Consider the following 21103-nt stretch of genomic DNA (forward strand, 5'->3'; position numbering starts at 1 on the left):
TCACCAAAATCACATATATACTGATCTTCCCCCCTGCCTCTTTGGAGTAGTTTCTCAGAGCTCTCTGAAATGCAGTCTCCTGGGCTATACTCCTCATTTTGCCCCCAATAAATCTTAACTTGCAACTCTCACGTTGTGCATTTTTTTTAAAGTCGACAGTAGTTTACCATTTTCTGTATTAGAACCACACTCTTAATTTAGCTTTATATATATAATTAGTAAGGCACATTTCACTCATTTTCTTCAAAAAAAAAATTCTAGCTTGACTTTCAACTAAACCTTAATCACTTTCTTAACAACATACGAGGATTTTGATTGGAAGTTTATTAGAATTAAAATCGAGAAAGGTAGATCTCTCTATAATATTTGGTGTTCTACAGAATCATGGTATTTTCTCTCTTTTTTTTGGTCTTTTAAAATGGTATTTTGTAAATTTGATTTTTTTTCTACTTATTCATTCTCTATATTCCTTTAAAATATGTTTATTTTAAATTTTAGTTGCTTTTTTATGAAAGAGATTTATACATATGTTTTCTATATCTTAAAAGTAGAAAGTCAGCTGTTTTGTGCACTCTTTATGATTCTTGTCCATTGAACTGTTACATTTTTAAGGATTTTCAGTGCCGTTTCATTAACTATTGGGAAATCTCATAATTTCTGAAAATGTCCTTTAGCATTCAACAATTCATATATTATTAATTAGTATTTTAATAAGATAGGATTTTTAAAATTGGGGTATAGTTGCTTTACAATGTTGTGTTAGTTTCTGCTGTACTGCAAAGTGAATCAGCTATATGTATGCATATATCCCCTCTTTTTTGGATTTCCTTTTCATTTAGGTCTCCACAGTGCATTGAGTAGAGTTCCCTGTGCTATACAGCAGGTTCTCATTAGTTATCTATTTTATACATAGTAGTGTATATATGTCAATCCCAATCTCCCAATTCATCCCACCTCCCTTTTCCCCCCTTGGTGTCCATACATCTGTTCTCTATGCCTGTGTCTCTACTTCTGCTTTGGAAATAGGTTCATCTGTACCATTTTTATAGATTCCACATATATCCGTTGATATACGATATTTGTTTTTCTCTTTCTAACTTACTTCACTCTGTATGACAGTCTCTAGGTACATCCACGTCTCTACAAATGACCCAATTTCATTCCTTTTACTGGCTGAATAATATTCCATTTATATATGTACTACATCTTCTTTATCCATTCATCTGTTGATGGAGACTTAGGTTGCTTCCATGCCCTTTCTATAGTAAATAGTGCTGCAATGAACATTGGGGTGCATGTGTCTTTTTGAATTATGGTTTTCTCAGGGTATACGCCCAGTAGTGGGATTTCTGGGTCATATGATAGTTATATTTTTAGACTTTTAAGGAAAGGCCATATTGTTATTCATAGTGCCTGTATCAATGTACATTCCCACCAACACGTAAAATTGGTGTGTGGTTTTGTTTTGCACCATTTATGTCTGATATCAGGGTTAAATTATTTTCACAAAATACAGATTTCCTCTATTCTTCTATTCTTGATTCTCTGAAACTATTTGTTACTTTTGTAGTCAGCTGTTTTTTGTTTTTTGTTTTTTACTTGTATAGCCCATACATGATTTTCAGAAGTAATTGTTGAAAAACTTTATTTTATGTGCTTTCTAGCTTATTTTTCTTTTGTTTTAGTTGTTTTGAATATTGCTCTTGAGAATTCATATTTTTCCAGAAAGTAGTCAATCTCTTGAATATTCTAATGTATTTGCAGTATATATATATATATATATATATATATATATATATATATATATATATATATATATATATCTGACCTGGGGTCTCACACAATGTCCCTAAATCCCTTGGAGTTTCCTGGGTGATAGAAGTGGGGCATTTTTCTATGTTTTTTAAAGTGTTAATTCAAATATTTTTTTCTGGTAGGAAACGATTACTTGCATATCACTTAGACCCTTTCAAGTCTCATTTTTAAGGTTTGTTAGTGCAGTTCTAGAGTATCCTTTATTCTAGGGCTTGTGATTAGTTCCACTTCTAATATGCACAATTTCTGGTTTCTTAATTGAATACCCCATGTATTCAAGGAGGTTTCTTCACTCTGGCTGGTGAGGATTCTCAGCCATACGTGAACTTTGGAAATTATTTAATGTAGAGTTCTCCAGTAATTGTTCTTTCTGCAGAAATTGTTCCTTCCCAGCCTTGTGAAATTTCACCTGTGTGTGCTGAGATTAGTACTCGACAGAGACTCAGAGGGATAATCAGGCAGTGGTGGAGTTTTCTCTCTGGGTAGCTCCTTCCTTTTGGATGCCCTGCCCCACAAATTATCACCCCCCGGACCTCCCAACTCACTGTGTTCTCTCCCTTGCTCTTCCCTTGGAGTCCCTGCCTCTCAGTTCACCTGTAATTTCTGGGCCACTGAAAGTACTTGCATCTAATTCTGTCTTCTCCTGCTCCTATGTAAAGTCTCAGTAGCACCTTCCCCTGAATGATGACCATGGATGAAACCTAAATCCTCTTCTCCTTCCCCAGCTACTTTAAACTCCCCTCTGGATGTCTCCTCTCACCCAGGCTCAGTGAGTCAGAATCATCCATGATCCATTTTTTCATACTCAACAAGATGTCTGGCCATGTTGAGTGTTTCTCCAGTGGAGTGGGTTGAGCAATGATGGACAAAGAGAGACGAGCAGGCAGCAGTTAGAGACCATGTCAGGCTGTGGTGGGCATGAGAATGAATGACACTGCTAAGAAGAGGAACAGATTATAGAGAAGTCACAAGGGTAGAAGAGGTTGGAAAATGTTTTCAAACACAGATCGGGGAGAAATCTGGTAGAGGAGAGGTTGAATTTATAATAAAATAAAGAGAAATGACCATTTCTATGTTCCTCAGAAAAACTCAGTACCTGCTATCTTACTGGTAACATCTTATCAAATGTTATTTCAGTTAGAAATACTTTAGGCTACAACTCCTTTAGAAACTATCCTATACAGATTTTAGCAGTAGAATAACAGGCCAAAGTTATGCATTGCAGCATTGTTTGTAATGTCAAAAGATGGTTGAATATTAGTGTTTATCCCAATATGGACTGGCAACATGCATTATAGTACATCATCCACTCAGTGGACTGCTTTGTAGGAAACAACGTCCTGATAGAAGTTTTTTTCCCCAGATATTTTTCAACTGAATATAAGGAAGATGTAATGAAACATTATACAACTATTTATGTACTAAAATGTGGAGTGAAGGAAAATATATATTCACATTTTCTTGTATACCCATAAAAAGACACTCTGGAATGATACCTGGAAAATCAACCACAGTGGCTGACTTTGAAGACAGGGGTCCTGGGCAAGGGCGGGTGGCAGAATACAACATAAAGTATTTAATATTTATAGGTTCTTGAACCTTCTACACATATTATCAACTTGTCATAAATGTGGACAGTAAATTCTTTTTAAACCTCTAAAGATTAAAAGTTATAGCACGATTTCTACCAACTGAATGAAAGTCCAATTTGTTTTTCCAGAAAGATTATCCGGCTTCCCGAAAATGTCTACTCATGAGAATTTTCTGGTGGCTTTTGCTTCTTTTCTTTCACTTTGGAAGCAGTTTTCTGATTCATAATCCTTTGTGTTCTTCCTTTCAAAGAACATCTACCGCTGCTAATTTTATGAGTTAAGCTTGATCTAATTTTCTTACCTTTTTCCCCATTTTTCCCTATGAAAAGGCTCTGTACATTCATTATCAGTTGAGACAATACTTAGATAATTCATAAGGCTAGGAGGACAATTATTTGCCTTAATACTTGAATTCTTTCTCTGCATCTGACATATTAACAATGCCAGTAAGATATTGTATAAAACCGTTGACTTTATTATAATAAGAAATATTAGTCAGGAGACCATATCTTAAGACTGATTGTAAAACCAGCAGCCATGTTAACAGTGAGGAGATGTGAGGGGATATTTCATGTGGAAGAGAGGAGAGCTCTCTTCAGAGGTTTAAAGGGTGTTTACAAGCATGTAGAGCTAGGCCCAGTGGATGGACCCTTTGGGAGTCACTCCCCAGGGATACATAGGAGAGAGTCCTGAGCATCTTGAGTGCTGCACAATGCGGTGGTCCGGAGTGGTGGCTGTGGACCCCTCTGTAGATCAGTGGAGAAGAAAGTTGCAGCCTTGTGTCTGTACAAGTCTGTACAAGGCGATCTGGCCTTCAGAAAAAGAAATTTGACTAAATCGCATATGGTCTCAGCTCTAATAATAAGATCTTGTCTTGAATCAATTTCTTTTTCCTCTCAAATTCTCAAACATGAGTAGTTATTCTGCATGAGACAATTCTCTTTTAATTCCATTGTTCAGTCTCAAATTTTGTAGCTTATTTTCAGTAAGTACCTGTCCATCTTTATTCTTTAGACAAGATAAGCAAGAGGGTCATTTTCTTATCAGACTTTAAAGGAAAACAAATACCTTTACATTTAGACTTTCTAAGGTTCTAAATGTATTTCATGTTCCCACAGTAGTATCTTCAATCCTGAGTTTGTGGCATTTTTACCCACTTCAGAGGTGACTCTGGGGAGTGAATTGGTGGTGGGACCTGACAGACCACTGGAATTTTGAACTCTTGGCAGTTAGGTCTCCGTTTATAGAAGTGTTGACAACCAATGGAACAATCAGCATACAGTCCAGGGTTACAGGGGTGACAGCCGCGAGAAGGCGACCTATGGATGACAGAAGAGATCGGCCTTCTGACAAGCAGTTGCATTTCATTGCGAGGCAAAGAGAAAGTGCCTGCAGATACAGAGTTGCCCTCAGCAGGGAGCAGGAAGTCTTCACCCACATAATTATCAACAAAACCGTCAGAAGTCAGTCATTCCCTGGGCTTATTTGTGCTTCCTGTTTCTGCACTCCCCTGTGCTTCGAGACTGCTCTGCTGAGTTGATGTTCTTCTCTGTGCTTTTTCTAAATCTCCTTCTGGGCCAGCAGGATGTAGGAAGCAGAGGTGCAGTGTGACGGATCTGCTTCGTTGAACACGTCTGACAGCCTTGCAGCTGGGACAGCACGTGTGCTGAGTGTCGACCTGCCTTCCCATGGGTGTGGCTGGGGTGGGACCAGAGGTCTCAATGGGGAGGGGAGGGTGGTAAGGGTGCGTTTGTTTTCTTTCACTCCCAGGTCAGGAGATCTTAATCTGAGGGGCTTAGGGAGCCCAGGGAGCCTGTGGCCTCCCTGAAGTCATGTATAAAATGTGTTTGTGCACAGGTTTTTATTCAAATAAAATTAAATGCCCTGGATTTATGCTTTCAGAATATTTTAGCACTGTTCCTAGTGTGTAGAGATCCTTGTGCACTGGAGTAGAACATAGCCGCAGTGATTTCAACACATTTCCACTGTGAACAGTACCTAGTAAAGTAAGTTTTCTGAGTCAAGAGCGAGTGGTGGCTGAAAAGGTTTAAAAACATTCTATGAAATGTCTAGAATCGGGAGTGTTTGATCTGCACTCTACTGGAAGATTTTAAGGTCTAATACTTTGTTTTCCACTTCTGAGCAGCTAGGTCAAGTCTTTTTGTTCCCCCAGACAAGAAAACCTAAATATATAAAGTCTATGTGTCTGGCCAGGGTCAAAGGACAAACTAGTTTAGGGATGGTCACAGGCAGACTTTTCTCATTACCAGAAATTAAAGTGGCAAAGAGTATTTATGACACAAACCCTAAACGCATTTCATTATTGGATAATCTCAATCTACAGAGAGGCAAAGTCTCTTCCTGTGGTTATTTGTAAATACTTCATGCAGATCTATTTAAATGGCTTTGTGCTCTTCTAGGATTATTCTCCCGTGACAATGGCCAGCACTTAATGCACTTATGCACAAAACTATTTAGGTTCCTGCTCAAGTGTGGTAAACTGGTTAACAACAAACCAAACCAGTGAACTGTTTTTTAAACTGGCTGATGGTGCCACCTACTGTCCAGTCTGTAGAAATGAGCTGGGACTGGAACCTGAGCCTTACCTACTGAGAGCCACAGAAACTAGGATATGAAGGGGAATTAGACTCAAGTCTAATTATACTTTCTAATTATACTCTATTTATAATGAGTTACATAAATAGTTATATTTATACTCTCTCCCCAACATTCCCAATCTCAGGTTACAGAAAATAAAACATCAGAAAATTATTTTAAATTGTGGCAGATGTAGGAAACAGTATCAGGCTATCATGTGCTTTCTGTAGATCCAGATTATCCAGTACCAAAATGCCTTTAGGGCTCTGCATCAAACATGCTCTTGGCCATTTCAACTCCTAGTGATGTCCGAAGCCCAGAGCCCCCTGAGTAGCGGCCCCTGCTGTGGACTCGACTGTATTTACTTTACACTGTGTTGAGCAGATGACAGAAAAAGAAAAAGCTCTAAAAAGGAGGAAGATTTCAGGTAAGCAAAAATAGTATTTTTAAATATTGATTTGGGTGTTTTGTTTTTAATGGACCAATCCATGATAGAACAGGCCCGGACGAGTTTTGAGAATAAAATATATATTTTCTTCCCCGGAGAGATACTGGCAGCCAAGTTAATTAAAACATGTGCTTTCCAGGAACCTGGCATAAATTCTCACTTAGTTTAGACAAATAACTGATTTCCAAGCTGGCTTAAACCCAACGAGTGCTCAAGGAATGTTCTAGTGACTACTGTACAGTGGGGGTTCCATTATTTGTGCTTCGAGCGTGTTCTGTCTTTAATCCTTAAATAAAAACCCATTCTCTTCCACGTAACTTAATATTTGACTTGACTCTGGGCTGTATGACAAGACATTTCTGTTATCACATGTAAAATTGTGCGTGTGTGTGCGTGTTTTTAAATACAAAGAGTGTACACTCTTGTTCAAGTTCATCCTGAGTTCCAAGTACACACAAAAAAACCCCTGAATACTTCAGAGTAAAAGTCCAATTTCTCGTTCACACGTATCAAGGTATCCATGGTTCATTTGTATATATTCTGACAACTTAAAAAAAAATCATTTTCAAATATACTTTTATTTACTCACAGATAATAAAGTTTCATTTTTACCTGTCTTAAATACTGCGTGTTGCCTTGCAGCTTGCTTTTGTCAGGTAACAGCATGACTTTGAGGCGTCACCATTTCCTGCTTTGGGGTTTTCCACTACTATTTGAGAACACTGCAGAAAGATTTCCACAGAACCACATAATACTGCTATAAGCATATCCAGGTTCATATTTCATTTCTATCTCTCACCTTCATGCTAATAACAATATGCATAATTAAACGTTTCTAAGTTTTCAGAGATGATTTTCTTTAAAGTGAATATAAAGCCCAGTCACCAAGCAGTTTCTGTGGTGTCTTGTCTTATTCTAGTTTCGTCTTGAATTCCTTAAAACTTTGAGGCGAAAACTTCGTTGTAAACTTTAGGTTAAACTGTAGGTTGTCTCTAGTGTAGCTAATTCCATTACTGACATCGGTGGTAATAACCCGTTTTCAGATTAATGCTACTAAAAATATCTAGCACATTAATGACAAAAACAAAGTTATTACAAGTCAGTTCATAACATGAGGCTTTGGAAGTCCGCAAGAGCCGGGAGTTGCCTGTCCGTGTGTAGGGGCTGAGGCATCTCATCGTCTCCCTTCTCCACCATGAAGAGCTGAGAGGGGCTCTGACTCCGCAGGGATGCCGAGAGGAAATCCCTCCAGCCAGTTCAGTGCCCCTACACTTGACTCTTCCATGCTCGGTCCTGTCCAGACGCTCACATGAGGGCACCTCAGGTGACACACTGAGAATTCAGTCCCATTTGTCTTCTCGCTGCCTCACCAGCACACTGGCTGGGTCATGAAGCTCTTTTGGGAGAGTTATAGCTTGATGGCCAGGAGAGGACACAGGGGCAGCTGGTCTGCACTGTTTCCGAGCAAGGTGGCAACAGCTGTTTGTTTGTTGGGTTCTCTTTTCTGCATGTGTAGGATTTATTCAGCATAATCACAGGGGCGTTGTAGTCATGCTGTCACACACACACACACACAGATATTGCTCCACATCCATGTGTAGCCCAAGTGCACTCCATCTGGGACTTGCTCATATGCGTTTACGTGCCACAGCCCACCTTTTATATAGTACATGTTTCAATGCCAGCTGCTGTGTGGACTTTCTCAGCACCTTCTGCAGACATCTTCACGACTGCAACACCCAGAGCAAGCTGTTTTACTTCTGCCTCAATTGCGACAATCCTATCGCTGCAGCGGAGCAAAGCTTAGCTCCTCGAGAAGCTAAGTGTAGACACGTGATAGCAACTCCTTTGAGTACAAATTTGATGGCTCCTTTATCCACCTGTTGGTGTGGAAAAAGGGTCTTTTTTATCTCTTTCTGTGTGGAATAACCTTGTGGTTGGATAAAAAGACCCTCTCTTTTTCTAAATAAAATAACTCTCCAGTCACTGTAAAGATTTCCTTCTGTTCATAGCATACCACTCTTTTAACTGGTTCCTTCTTAGGCACGATTGGATGAAGCCATGGTTCAATGCCTGGGAATGGTTCTACTTGTTCTTAATACCCATAATAGCAGGTTTTCCACTGGATGTAGCTGAACACATTTTCTTTTTAATCAAATTTCTTGAACATGTTGCAAGGTGAAGGGGTGATGATAGGGAAGGGCCGGGAATGGTGAAAAATAGACTTAGCAAGGATCCCGCAGACCCCCTACACCTGGAAGGCAAAAGGGACGGTGGCAGCTGGGGTCGTTACCCACAGGTGATGCATCTGGCTGCACTTTTCCAGCTCTGGGCAAATCTCACTCCTTCTGCTCCTTCAACTACTTCCTCCGGCTATTCATATGAGCACTGAGGCAATTTGGGGTGTTCTTTGGGGTTACCAATTTCTCCCTAGGGCTGGTAGCTGAAAGGGTGGAAGTTCAGCAGTAAGAAGGGACCAAGCACTCATTCTCGTTGCAAGAACAGGATGGAGGGACGGCACCTGGTCTACACAGGGACGGCTGGCCATTTCTGCAGGCTCACAGGGGTCAGAAGAGTGTGGGCTTCAACGCTCAGAGGCATCCTCCTGAATTCCACTACCAAGTTAGGGTCCCTCTAACGGCGCTAACATCCCACGGGCTAGCAGACCTCTGGTGAGTGGCTGACTAACCTCGTCTGGGATTTGGAGTCTGGCTACTTTCACTAATAAATTGTTGATGAAAATAATCAATAAACAATCTATAATAGGAATAGAAAAGCATTTGATTTGAGCCAAACTGTGGACTATAGCCTGGAAGACAACCCCTAAGATAGCTCTGATGAACTGTCCCAGGTAAGCATGGTTTTCAGCAAAGTTTTATATATTGTCAGAAGAAAGAACATTAAACAAGTCAGGGATACATTCCTTTAAGGTTTCAGGGAAAAAGCAAAAACAAAACAAACAAACAAAAAACAGATCAGCTCATACACAGAGAGTAGGCATGGCCTTGGCACCTGGGAAGTGAGGCTTATTATTGAAGGAGCTTCAGCATTGGCATCCCAGGAAGGGAGGCATTTCATCTTTATTTTTAACATGGACATTCTTTACTTCTGGTCAATGCACTCTTTTCTTTAATAATTAAAGCAGAAGAACAATGTATGTTTGATAGGCCACACGCAGGCTGTTCTAGTATGCATAACACTCAAGTTAACTCCTGTATAAGCCAGACGACGTCCCCATACATCAATACGTGAAAATATCTTTATCAAAATCCTGGGTCTGTGTGGGGGATTCAGCTTTTTCTGCTTTCTTTCTACCTGGAAGCTCCTCTTCTTGTGTCGATGGTGACTAGCAATTACTACCCTGTCACCTGTGAGAGTTTGCACACCTGGACCATCGCCTATTCCAGACACTATGGGTGCTCCACCTAGCCCGTGGAAGGGTCCTTGCTACTTCCAACTGTGGAGCAGTCTAGCTCCCAAATCCCTCTCATCACTGCTTTCCCTCCATCACAAGTCAGTTTTTCTGGAAGGGAATGTTAAGATGGATTTTGGCAAGCAGGGTGCAAATTAGGTGTCAACCTCTGTGACAGGGCAGAGAGGGAGCAGGATTGGCCAGATGGCATAGTTGAGCAGGTGTCCGGCCCCGAGGAAGCCTTGGCTCAGCCCATGGGGGCTCTGGAGCATATGTGGCCATCACAGGCCATCACAGGTGTTGTAAGTGTTGTAAGTGCACTTGACCATTGGGTGTGGCAGCCCTTAAATGGACCCATGTATGGGTGAGGCTGCCTGAGGGGATCTTGGCTGGAAGCTGCCTGTTGATGGCACTCCAGCAGCTGGGCAGTGAGTGTTTTCTGGGCCAGAGGTGTGGGTGGCACATCCGTGTGCACCCTGAGTGGTGCCCCATATTTTAGAGATGAGTAAGTGGGGAACATGTTAGAGATATTTGTCTTGTCACCTTCATCCTGCTGCACCACCTAGCATGCTACACTACCTGATTCTGGTGGTAAACAGTCATGATGATTAAATTTCTTTTACTTCATTTTGAATTATTACTGTAAAATAGATTGTTTCCTAATATTTACTACATATTCTGGTAGCAAATTCTCATTATTATCAGTAAAATTAATTTAGGATCATTGTGCGTTGTTACCCTGGAGGCTATTGAAATAATGAGGATTCTATTTTCTCACATTGTATAATCTAAGTAGATACACGCTGTTGATGCAGGCACACAGAGGGGCAGATCTGGGGGAATATATAAAACAAATGTGACATTAAACACACTTTCGGTAAAGGCATATTGGGGCCTTGGGCCAAATACCACTAAGGGATGGAAGACTTCGGGTCAGCTCTGCACAGAAGTATCCAAAAATAGCCTGAAGATACTACACAAGGAAAGCCTATTCTTTACTTTGTCATAATTCCATCACTGGGCAAGTCTTGGTGAGTCATTTGTGGTTGTTGTTTTTGTTGTTGTCGTTTTGGTTCTCCTTGCAATCTACTGGTGCCACTTGAGAAAAAATTTTCAGCTGGAGGAATTTTTCCTCAATCCCCCATCCCCAGAGGACTAGTGGATGTAACCGGAGACATTCTGGGTTGTCACGCCTGAGGAGATGCTAGTGGGTAGAGGCCAGGGGTGTTGCTCAACATCGCAGAACTCACAGGACAGCTCCCACAGCGAAAACTTATCCAGCTCAGAATGTCGTTAATCCCCAGGTTGAGAAATCTTGCCCTAGAGCAAGAGCAAAGGGCTTAAACATCACACAATGTGCATTCTGAAATTTTTGAGCAGAGTATTGGACTAAAACCTTTATACAAAAAGTGAATACACTTGTTGAGGTTAGTGCCACTGTGACAACACTTGTTGAAAGTCACCCCCACGTGATACTGTACCTCTCATGAGCTTTCACTGTAGTTGAGCTTTAACAGCCTGACACAAGTCTGGAACAACTTTGGTCTTTCTCACTTGGTCTCTGCAAAACTCTAGGAGGAGAAGCTAAAAGGGTCATATTATCAGGGGGAAAAGAACATGCAGATGAAAGAAGCTGTGAGAGCTTTAGCCCCCACCACAGGCAGTGAGGTCCCTGGAGCTCAGCTGCAGACACAAGCTGTGTGAATCAGCTTAGGAGTAGATGCTTATGCAGTTTAGCCTCCTTGTCCCCAATAAATGTTCACGCAATGCCTGCTACATGCTAGACATGGAAATGTCACAGCCCTGTCTCAAGTAGCACTGCTGTAAGTCTGGACACTCAGGACGTGGTATAGGTTCTCTGATAGACACCAGAAGCAGCCTCAGTTGAGGAGAGCACAGAACACAGACTAGCCACTGCAGAGGCTCTAATTTGTAAACCTTGCAGCTACAAGGGTCCCGCTCACGTGTGAAGCCAAAGAAGTCCCTGATGAATGGCTGATATCCTTACACTGAGCTTACCAAGAAAAGCTGCCCGTCTCGGGAGGCTGAGGGAGCAGCCCCTTGGAGGACGTGGTAGAGCTGCCGCCACAGCTGCCTGCATAAGATCTCAACTGCCTGGTCCCACCACCCACACTGGGCCAGCCTCCTCATCTCACCTTTCACTTCGTTCACCTTTTGGGCTGAACGAAAACATGTCTCTATTTGACTTTTCTCTGGCATTTCTCATTTGACTGGATGGTTAAACAATAACATTTTAAAAGCAGTCGGACAATTTTGAACATATTAGGTATTTTGCAGGTGTTTCTACCTTCAGTCCCTGTTTACCCTGCCATCTGGAATACAATGACAGCTAATAGATTTCCCAGTGACCAATCTTTGCAAATCTGAGTAGAAATTAGAAACCTCAAAAGCTGTAGTAAATTGAGTGTATGAGAATAGGCTCAATGAAGTTCTGAATATATTTAGTCACGCCAACCTTATCAGGGGAGTTTCTTTCTTATTGTATTTTTGGGGTATATCTTAAAACAACGCACAGCCTGTGCTTAGGTGGCAAGCCTTAGCAACCTACAATCGGTGCTACCATGCACAGCCGGGGAAAGTCAGAGGCACCTTTTGTTGTCCTGCACATCCGACCACCTGGCCAGGGAGACTAACAGCAGGGAAAGTCTCCAGTGACAGCAGGAACCCAGTTATCACAGCTCTGAAAGGAGGAAGATGGGGCAAGGACAGCTCGCTGGCTGCAGGGAAGGTACTTATGACTGGCTGTGGCCCCCAGCCAGGCTGATAGAAGGCCTGAGAGCCTCAAGGAAGGGAAAGAAAAGAGAGAGAGGATGGAAGAGAACAGTGGGGGATGGGTCAATTCACCTCCAAGTGGCAAAACACAAGTGTCACAGCAGAGACTGGGGAGGAGAGGGTGTCAGGTGGGAGGAGACGGAGAAGAAATACCTGGAGGATGCTTCCTCCCCTCTCCACTCCAGATGGGGCGCACGGGGCGGGCGACAGTGTTTGCATCCACTCCCCTCACTGAGAATGTGCGCTTCAAGCTGGTCTTGAGAACACACCTCATTCTTCACTGTGACTGCAGGTTGGGTCTTCTCTGCCCACCTCCCCCTCACATTTCACTTGGCCCTGAAGTCTTCATTTTTTCAGGCAAACAGTCTGGCTCAGTGGCAGAGCTGAGCACCTAGGAGGCAAATCCTGACTCACAGAGGTAATATATATTCATATTAATAGCTTGTTTATATTTATTTATTTAATTTATTTTAATAAAATAATACTATATAAGTATATGTACATATAATGTAAATAAAATGTTAAATATACTAATATTATTTTAATATAATAATATTTATTAATATATCAATAATATATGTTCATATTAATCATACATAGGCTGATTTAGTTAGTGACATCCTTGGCAAGAAGAAAAGCGAAGCCTATAGAAATCAGAAGAACTGAGGACTTTGAAGATCTTTGAGAGAACTCCATGCTCACGATGTAAATGGAGAGAAGTATGTGAAGGTCTCCTGGCCAGGGCTGCTCACAGAGCTTTTCTAGGCACCCTGTTTACTGGGTCAAGAGTGAATAAGGCGCCCCAGATGTCTGGATAAAAGCAGGAGCCTAGGGTCCAGGGGCCAGCCCCCCTGGACAATGCCTGTCCTTCTTTCACCACATTGCAGTGGCCCTGCCCGACCGTGCATCGTCTCCTCACTTACACTCCTGTGAACAAACATTACCACTTCCCCTACACAATGAAGTGTGCGTGTTGCAGAAGAATTGGCACCTACAAAATAGTGACAAAAATCTTAAAACTATGGAGAGAGGGAGAAGGAAAGGTAGATGGACAAATAGGTAAGCATGCCACAGTTGTAGACTATAATTTAAAATTTATGGGGCTTCCCTGGTGGCGCAGTGGTTGAGAGTCTGCCTGCCGATGCGGTGGACATGGGATCGTGCCCCGTTCCGGGAGGATCCCACATGCCGCGGAGCAGCTGGGCCCATGAGCCATGGCCGCTGAGCCTGCGCGTCCGGAGCCTGTGCTCCACAACGGGAGAGGCCACAACAGTGAGAGGCCCGCATACTGAAAAAAAAAAAAAAGAACTCTTCAGCTCTCAGCTTTTATTTTTACCAATGCCTTCATTAAATAATTTATCAGTCATCTAAGTACAGTAGATTCTAAATCATAAAATAGGATTTTAATTTTGAAGTACTGTAGTTTTCTACATTACCAGAATGTACCTTCAAATCATCCAATGGCTTCTTAACCAAAGCAGACATTTGTTGCATATTCAAAGACCCTGTCAGAATGTTCCCAGTAGGGTAGGGAGGAGTTTCCTGGAACATCGTCTGCCCTTCCCCTGTTGCCAGAAGTAAGAGTGTTTATTCGTTTTGAGAGAGCTTGGTGAACTGGTTCAGTTCCTACACATGCAGAAATTGCTTGTTGACCAACATTCTCCACTAGGTTCAGCCTCCACTTGAATGTGCCCTAAATCCTGAGCCACTAAGCAGGCCAAGAGCCTCGCTCTCCCATTACCCCCTCTGCTTCCACCCACCAGAGTCATGGGTCCAAAGGATGCAGAATAGACTGGACTCTCTAGGCCTCACATCTCCTCCTACCCTTCCCCACTCACAGGCCCAGAGAAACCAAGCTTCTTGCCCTGATTTAAGGAGGAAGGAGATACAGCAGCAGTGCCAGAAGAGGCACATGGGAGGGGCCCTTGCACTCCCAGAGGACCGTGGACTCGTCATGTATGTTTGGGTGGAACATGGTAGCCGGAAAAGACTCAGGACATGTCACCTATGGGACTTCACCTGCTGTACAGACTCAGAAACCGTCTGTGGGCTGTGCGAGCTGAGGAATGGTGGGGGCACTTGGATGGACTGGAAGTAGAAGGGAGGGTTTTCTCTGTTGCAAAGCACAGGCTGTGGTCTTTCTGGGCTGGAAATATTGACAGCTCAGCACCTAATGGAGGGTGTTGGTTGGAGGGGTCCTGGTAGTAGAGTTTCTTAGGGAGGTGAGAGGAGATTCTAGGAGGATGCAAAACATCTCCGAGAGCCTTGGACCACACACCCAGCCTTCTGACCCCAGCGGTGGCAGGTAGCATTTTCTTATATTTAAAGCTGTCCCAGGTCAGGACGGCCAATTTCCCAGGGCCTGAACAGTGAGGAATACAGGTGCATGTTGCTAAGGATGAGCAGTGTCCCTGAGGAGACGACACACGAGGGTTCCCGAGCAACCAGAACACAGGCTATTGAGTCAGCAAGACAGTCACGAAGCAGGTGAGGCAGACACCATGCTGGAACTCACAGCAATCTTTGCCCTTGAATAGGCCCCCACAGGAGGAGTGAAGTGTTGGAAGAGGGAAGGGAAGATGGAGGACTGTGCGTGGCAGGCACACAGGTGAGCGTGCATGGAACACATAGCACATCTTATTCCTTGGAAGGCTTTTATTGAGAAAATAAGGACAGGTACAGAGGCAGCCCTGAAATATGGATGGCCTAGGAAGTCATTTATTTTTTTCTTGTCAAGATTTACCTCTTCCAGGTGGAAAGAGAAAAAGAGAAAGAAAGGAAGGAAGGAAGGAAAGAATGACAAGAGATGTCCCTAAGTGTTCACTGGTTCTCCTCCATAGGGGCCTGGCAGGGACCTCAGCACAATATGCCCTCAGGAGACCAACACTGTACCTCATGGGGCTCCAGGGTGACTGCAGGTCGCAGGGCACTGCTTCCTTGTCCCAAGCACAACAACTTGCCTGGTTGCAGCTTCCGTCCTCGCTAGAGTCTCTCCATGTCCGGAGTTCGTTTTGCTACAATGAAGGACACTAATAGTGGGGTCATGGTCATGATGGATGACGTTGGTGTTTCCAAGGAAGGGCAGCATGGCTGGGCTTGTGTCCTCTGAGCCTACTGGCAGCTCCAGGTGAGTGGGGTAAGTTGGGGCCAGGCAGGGAAGCAGTACTTATTATTAGTCAACTGTAGACTTTAAATGGTTAAAGTGGAAAATATATTTTTTACAATAAAAAAACTCCAAAAACCCTGGTGGCATGTGAATGTACATAAAATCTTATGGCTTAAAAATAAAAATTCTTAGGCCAAATGAAGGAGTACATTACTGATACATTCTAAAACATGAGCCTGGAAAGCATGATATTCAGTATAAGAAGCCAGACATAAAGGGCACATATTGTATGATTCCAGTCACATGAAATATTGAGAATAGGCATATCTGTAGAGACAGAAAGCAGATTTGTGGTGACCACGGCCTGAGCATAGGTGGAATAGAAGAGACTAATGGGGATGAGGTTTCTTTTTGAGGTGATTAAATGTTCTGGTATTAGTGCCGATGGTTGCACAACTTTGTGAATAGATTATCAATCACTAAATTCTACACTTTTCAAAGGGTGAATTTTATGGTATGTGAACTATGTCTCAACTTAAAAAATGGTGATTAATAAATGTGATTTTTAAAATAACATGGGGAATATTATCATGAGTTTTATTTGCTTCCTGCCATCCTAAGCTCTGTAGAAATGGAAAAAGACACCCCGCCACACACACAAAATGAGAACAAGCACTATTTACTGAGAACTTGTCTATAGAGCACGGGAGTCAGCCACCACCACTCACATCAGGCTGAGACTCAGGGCACATAAGCGTGAGGACACTTTCTGGTGGCCAAAAAAGGAAGGCATGTGCTCCCCAGAGCTTGTGATGTGAGGAGGCTGGAGACAAGTTGATAGGAAGAGGGGCATCCTAAGTGATTACTTAAGGGAACATATTTGGCTTTCCCCGCATTTGGTTCTACATGGAAAGGACTGAAAATGACGAAGCTGTGAGTCACTGACCAAGTCCTGACCCTTGGGCCATATTGTTGCAGAGGTTGGAGTCTGATTTTCCAGATTGGCTGCTGCAGGGTGTGGGGCAGGGCCTTGTGGCTGGAGGGAGAGTTTCCCAGGCTTCCAGGTGGTTTTAGAAAATTCTGCATCCCAAAACCCTTCTTCATCATCTTCAATCAATCAGATGCCCTGTGGATAGAGAAATTTGAATCAATGTTTTTAAAATTAACTGCAAACAGACCTGTCAATGACTAACGTACAATATAATGACATAGTAAAAGGCAAACATTAATAGAAGATTCAAACAGAATTTTATAAATTCCTTCCAAGCAATGATTATACTCAATTAAAATCACACACTCATGAACTGCAGTATTTGGTAGTACATATCTGTGTGAAAAGAATTTTCAAATATGAAATATATAAACCATGCAAAATCTCCTTATAAGTCAGCACGAACAATTGAAATTTTGATAATAGGAATCTGTAATAAGCTAAACGGCATCCCCCTTGCCAAAGAATTCCATTTTTCTCATTAGCAGACTTGTATCACAAAAAAATGTACTAAATATATTTTAAATTTCATAGATAAACATTTTGTGAAAAGAACTGCAAACCGTAGTAATTATTACAGTAATGTGGATTTACTGTAAATCTTCGGATTTCTTATTTCACTAATGTTCACATTGTAGTGACTCTCACAACAAAAAGAGTTAAAATTCATTAAATATTTTTCTTGCCCCAATACCGAAATCTGGCCATCTGGTCGACCTTGCCGCTGCAGACGCCAAGTGACGTGCAACTGGTGTGAACCTCAACAGAAAGTATCCAGATCGCACAGGGACGAAGGCGCACCGCCACTCCCCTGACACCCGTCCTCGACCCAGGCCACCATCGGTCTCATTTCTCGCCCTGGGGTTCCTCCCCTGCGCCCGCTCGTCTTATAGGCCGTTTGCTGTCTGCAGAGCTTCTCCAGAGAAACTACCGACAACCGCGCCCTCCCAGGACCGCGGCCAGGCTCGTATTTCCTCCCGACCATCACGGATGTCCCGGGCCGGCCCTGTTTCACAAAGAGAAACGGCTACGACCTACGACCACGGAAGCCTAGGAAGAACTGCCGTCCCTCCAGGAGCGCCCTACACGCTTGCCCTCGACAGTCCGCTACAAGCCGGCCAGGAGGCACCGACGGATCGTGACACACGATGTACGAGGCTGTTCACGGACATCCTCTCCTGGTGACGCGTAACAGGACGTGAGGTCTCCGAGAGCCAAGGGGCACCAGGGAATGCTGGTCGACCGGCACAGACCTCCCCCAAAACTCGCGAGGGAGCTCAGCCCGGGCCCACCAACACACTTCTCTCCACATTCAATCTCTAGTGAGAGCAGGAGGCGCCCACCACTCCGCAGCACCGGCATGGTCGCCGCCAGCGTCGCCGGCCTCCCGGAGCTCTGGCCCGCGCCTGGAGGGCGAGTCACATCCCTCGCGAAGGTCGCCAAAGCTCAGGAGGAAAGGGACAATATAAAAGCGGCCGCCAGGTGGCTCCCGACAACGGGCTTGAACGTCAGCGCGATGGATTCTGATCGCTGGACGGCGAGGGATCAGCTCCGACCGCCCAAACGCTCGAGTTCGTCTCGGGCCGTCCACCTAGGAGCTACCGGCCCCCAGCAGCGGACGGGGCTGGGAAGATTTGGGCAGGAGGCTGCCGCGAAGGAGATGCGCTCCTCACGCTAATGTGGAGAATTCTGCAGTCAGGACCCTGACTCTGAAGACTTGCGTTCCCTTAGTGCCCAGCCTCTTACCTCCTTATCAGGAGACCTTAGCAATTCACTTGGTTGCTCCAATTATCTCTGCCCACCCTACACCTGTGCAGCTTTTCTCTCCATGAGCCTAGAGCTGCTTTCCCAAGGAAGACAGCCCCATGCCATTGCAGGTAGGAGCCAAGGAGACAACTGAACATTTGCACCTGGACCTATGAGAGAAATTTTATGTATCCAACGCAGGAAGATACAAGACTGAGAGGGCCTTATAACTTTAGCACCACATGAGCATAGCTTTCATGCAACAGTGACGAACACTCGGCAAGTACAGGGGTGTCCGGAAGAAGAAACACACACACACACGCACACACACAAGCACACACACACACACACACACACATCCACGGGTCTAATAGGAAAACTTACCAGGGCTGGCAATGGTGGGATCAGAAAGCCCATTTTTCCCACTTCTGGGCCTCCCTGGGCTAGAATCCCAGATCATTCAGGCAGATCCTGGTTGTTTTACTGATGGATCTGTGTGGGAGTGAGGTCTTGGAGCTCCCCAGACTGTCATTTGCTGTCCAGTGCTCTACACTTTGTTTTGTGTGCTATGCCCCTTCTCGTCCATACACAGTCATAATTAAGAAAAGAAGAATCTGCAGGCATTGAATTCAACTTTCTAATTTGAATGAAGGTTAAGAACAAAAAGGAACAGAGTTATGTGAATAATTTTGCTAAGGAACTTACGTTTATCTTTTTGAAGCTATCAAAATGTTTATGAGTAGTCTGTAAAAGGTTAATCTTTTTTAAATTAGAAAAAATAAATGATTCTTTATTACTGTCTCTCACCAAACCCCACTCACCTCGGCACCTATAACATAGGACTCACCTGATGAAACGTCTGCTCCCCACTGGCCTAGAGATTACTGTTCTGAGTCATTCTCTGTTCCCTGTGTTCACCGCATTCCTAAGTCCACTGCAGCCAGTAACATGATGAAGGAGGCCACTGAGCCCAAGGGATGACCTTTCAAAAAAGAGAAGGAAAAAACCTCTCCCGTCTTCTGTGAGGTCACAGCCTTAATGGAGGCTGGAACAAGTGAAAGTAAGTGTTCGGAAAGAGAGTGTTTTTACATTGGTCCCTGACCTGCCATATCCCTAACAGAGTGGTGAACATAACTGGCGTTAATATTTCCTGGGTGCACTTAGAAGATCCGGATCCAAAGTAGAAACCTGGCCATTTGGCAAAAGATGGATCAATACAGGAATCAAAGTAAGTTTTTTTCTCACCTGTTGTTTCATTATCAGGAACTCTGCCACTACCTGCCCTCCTCTGCATCCTTATGCAGGGACAATCCGGAAATCAAGCAGATAAATCTGAAGAAAGAGAAAGCAGCCATGAGAATCCAGTCTTTCAGAGTATTGCTAGATCCACCAGGCATGAATCCCCAACCACTCAGCTGGGAGTGACCCCTGCCACCTTACCCACAGGCATGCGCAGACAGAAAGAAAGCTTTTTCCTCCCATGGTTAAGAACAAGGCTGCATTGGCTACTCGGCATGTAGGGAGAATAAAATATCCCCATTTTGCAGAAAACAATGCAAGTTATGGGGTGTTATACTTTGATTCGAATTACAGTTCAGTTATTATTTTATTAATATTCAGTTCCTAGGATTAACACTAATTCCCATGTAACCCTTATCACGGTCTCCTGGAGAGTCCTGTCTCCACAGCAAGGACACCTCTCGCAAAATTCTTATTTAATAATTCTTGGTGAAAGACACCATCATTTGTTCTCCAACACCCATTACGGGCCTTTAGCACCCCTGTTGCACCCACCGCCACCCCGGATGCCCTTGCCCTTAGTCACCTTGGTTCCTCCCCATGTGGGAATCAGTAACATCAGAGCCTCAACCCTAGCTCTGCCCTCCATGTCCTTGGCCATGTGGCCAGGAGATTTTCTCTCAATTTAATGGAGGATGGAACAATCTGAGGACCCATGTCTTTTGACATTACATGTCAAACACTAACCTGGGCTTCAATGAAAAGGTAATTGATTAAACATAGCTCATGGATATAGTGTTTGAAACATAAAGAAGACCTAAAATTTAATCAGAAAGCTATGACCAATGAGGGGTTACCACATAGAAAATCTGTGTGAATTCAGAAAAGTAACATGACCTGTGAATGTAACTAACATGGGGAGATTTTCAATGAAGACCATCACCGAGGAAGCCGCCTAGAAGTCACATGTAGAGAAATGACTGAATGATTATTATGTGAGTAATTTTTAACAGCCTCTCTTTCCTTGTCAATAGCAGGGATTTCATGCTGGAGAAGAGCCCACTGAATGCAATGAATATGAGGACATGTCACATACAACAACCTTAACTCCACGTGTGTTACACTTTGAGCCCGAATGGGAGAGACTTCAGCCGTTATTCATCACTGAATTAACATAAGCTAATTATACTAGGAAACCATGCAGATATCAGAATGTGGAAGGTTTTTAGTCACCCTCCAACCTTAGACAACATGAGAGAGTGCACTCTGGAGTGACTCTTGCAAATGTCCTGAACGTGGGAAATACTTCAGCTGAAGCCTCGCATTTATACACCAACAGCTCACACTGGAGAATACGAACCTT

At 43.4% G+C, this 21103-nt stretch overlaps 1 pseudogene; it reads right to left on the reverse strand.

Moving 5' to 3' along the window:
* Window positions 1-2669: 2669 nt before the first annotated feature.
* Window positions 2670-8623, reverse strand: LOC149743829 (malignant T-cell-amplified sequence 1-like; annotated as a pseudogene).
* Between the last annotated feature and the right edge of the window lie 12480 nt (window positions 8624-21103).

This window comes from Delphinapterus leucas, unplaced genomic scaffold, assembly GCF_059928025.1.
Source record: "Delphinapterus leucas isolate spDelLeu-1000000601 "Yukka" unplaced genomic scaffold, BTC_Dleu_Yukka2 spDelLeu_asBTCV2_sq67, whole genome shotgun sequence".
NCBI lineage: Eukaryota > Metazoa > Chordata > Mammalia > Artiodactyla > Monodontidae > Delphinapterus > Delphinapterus leucas.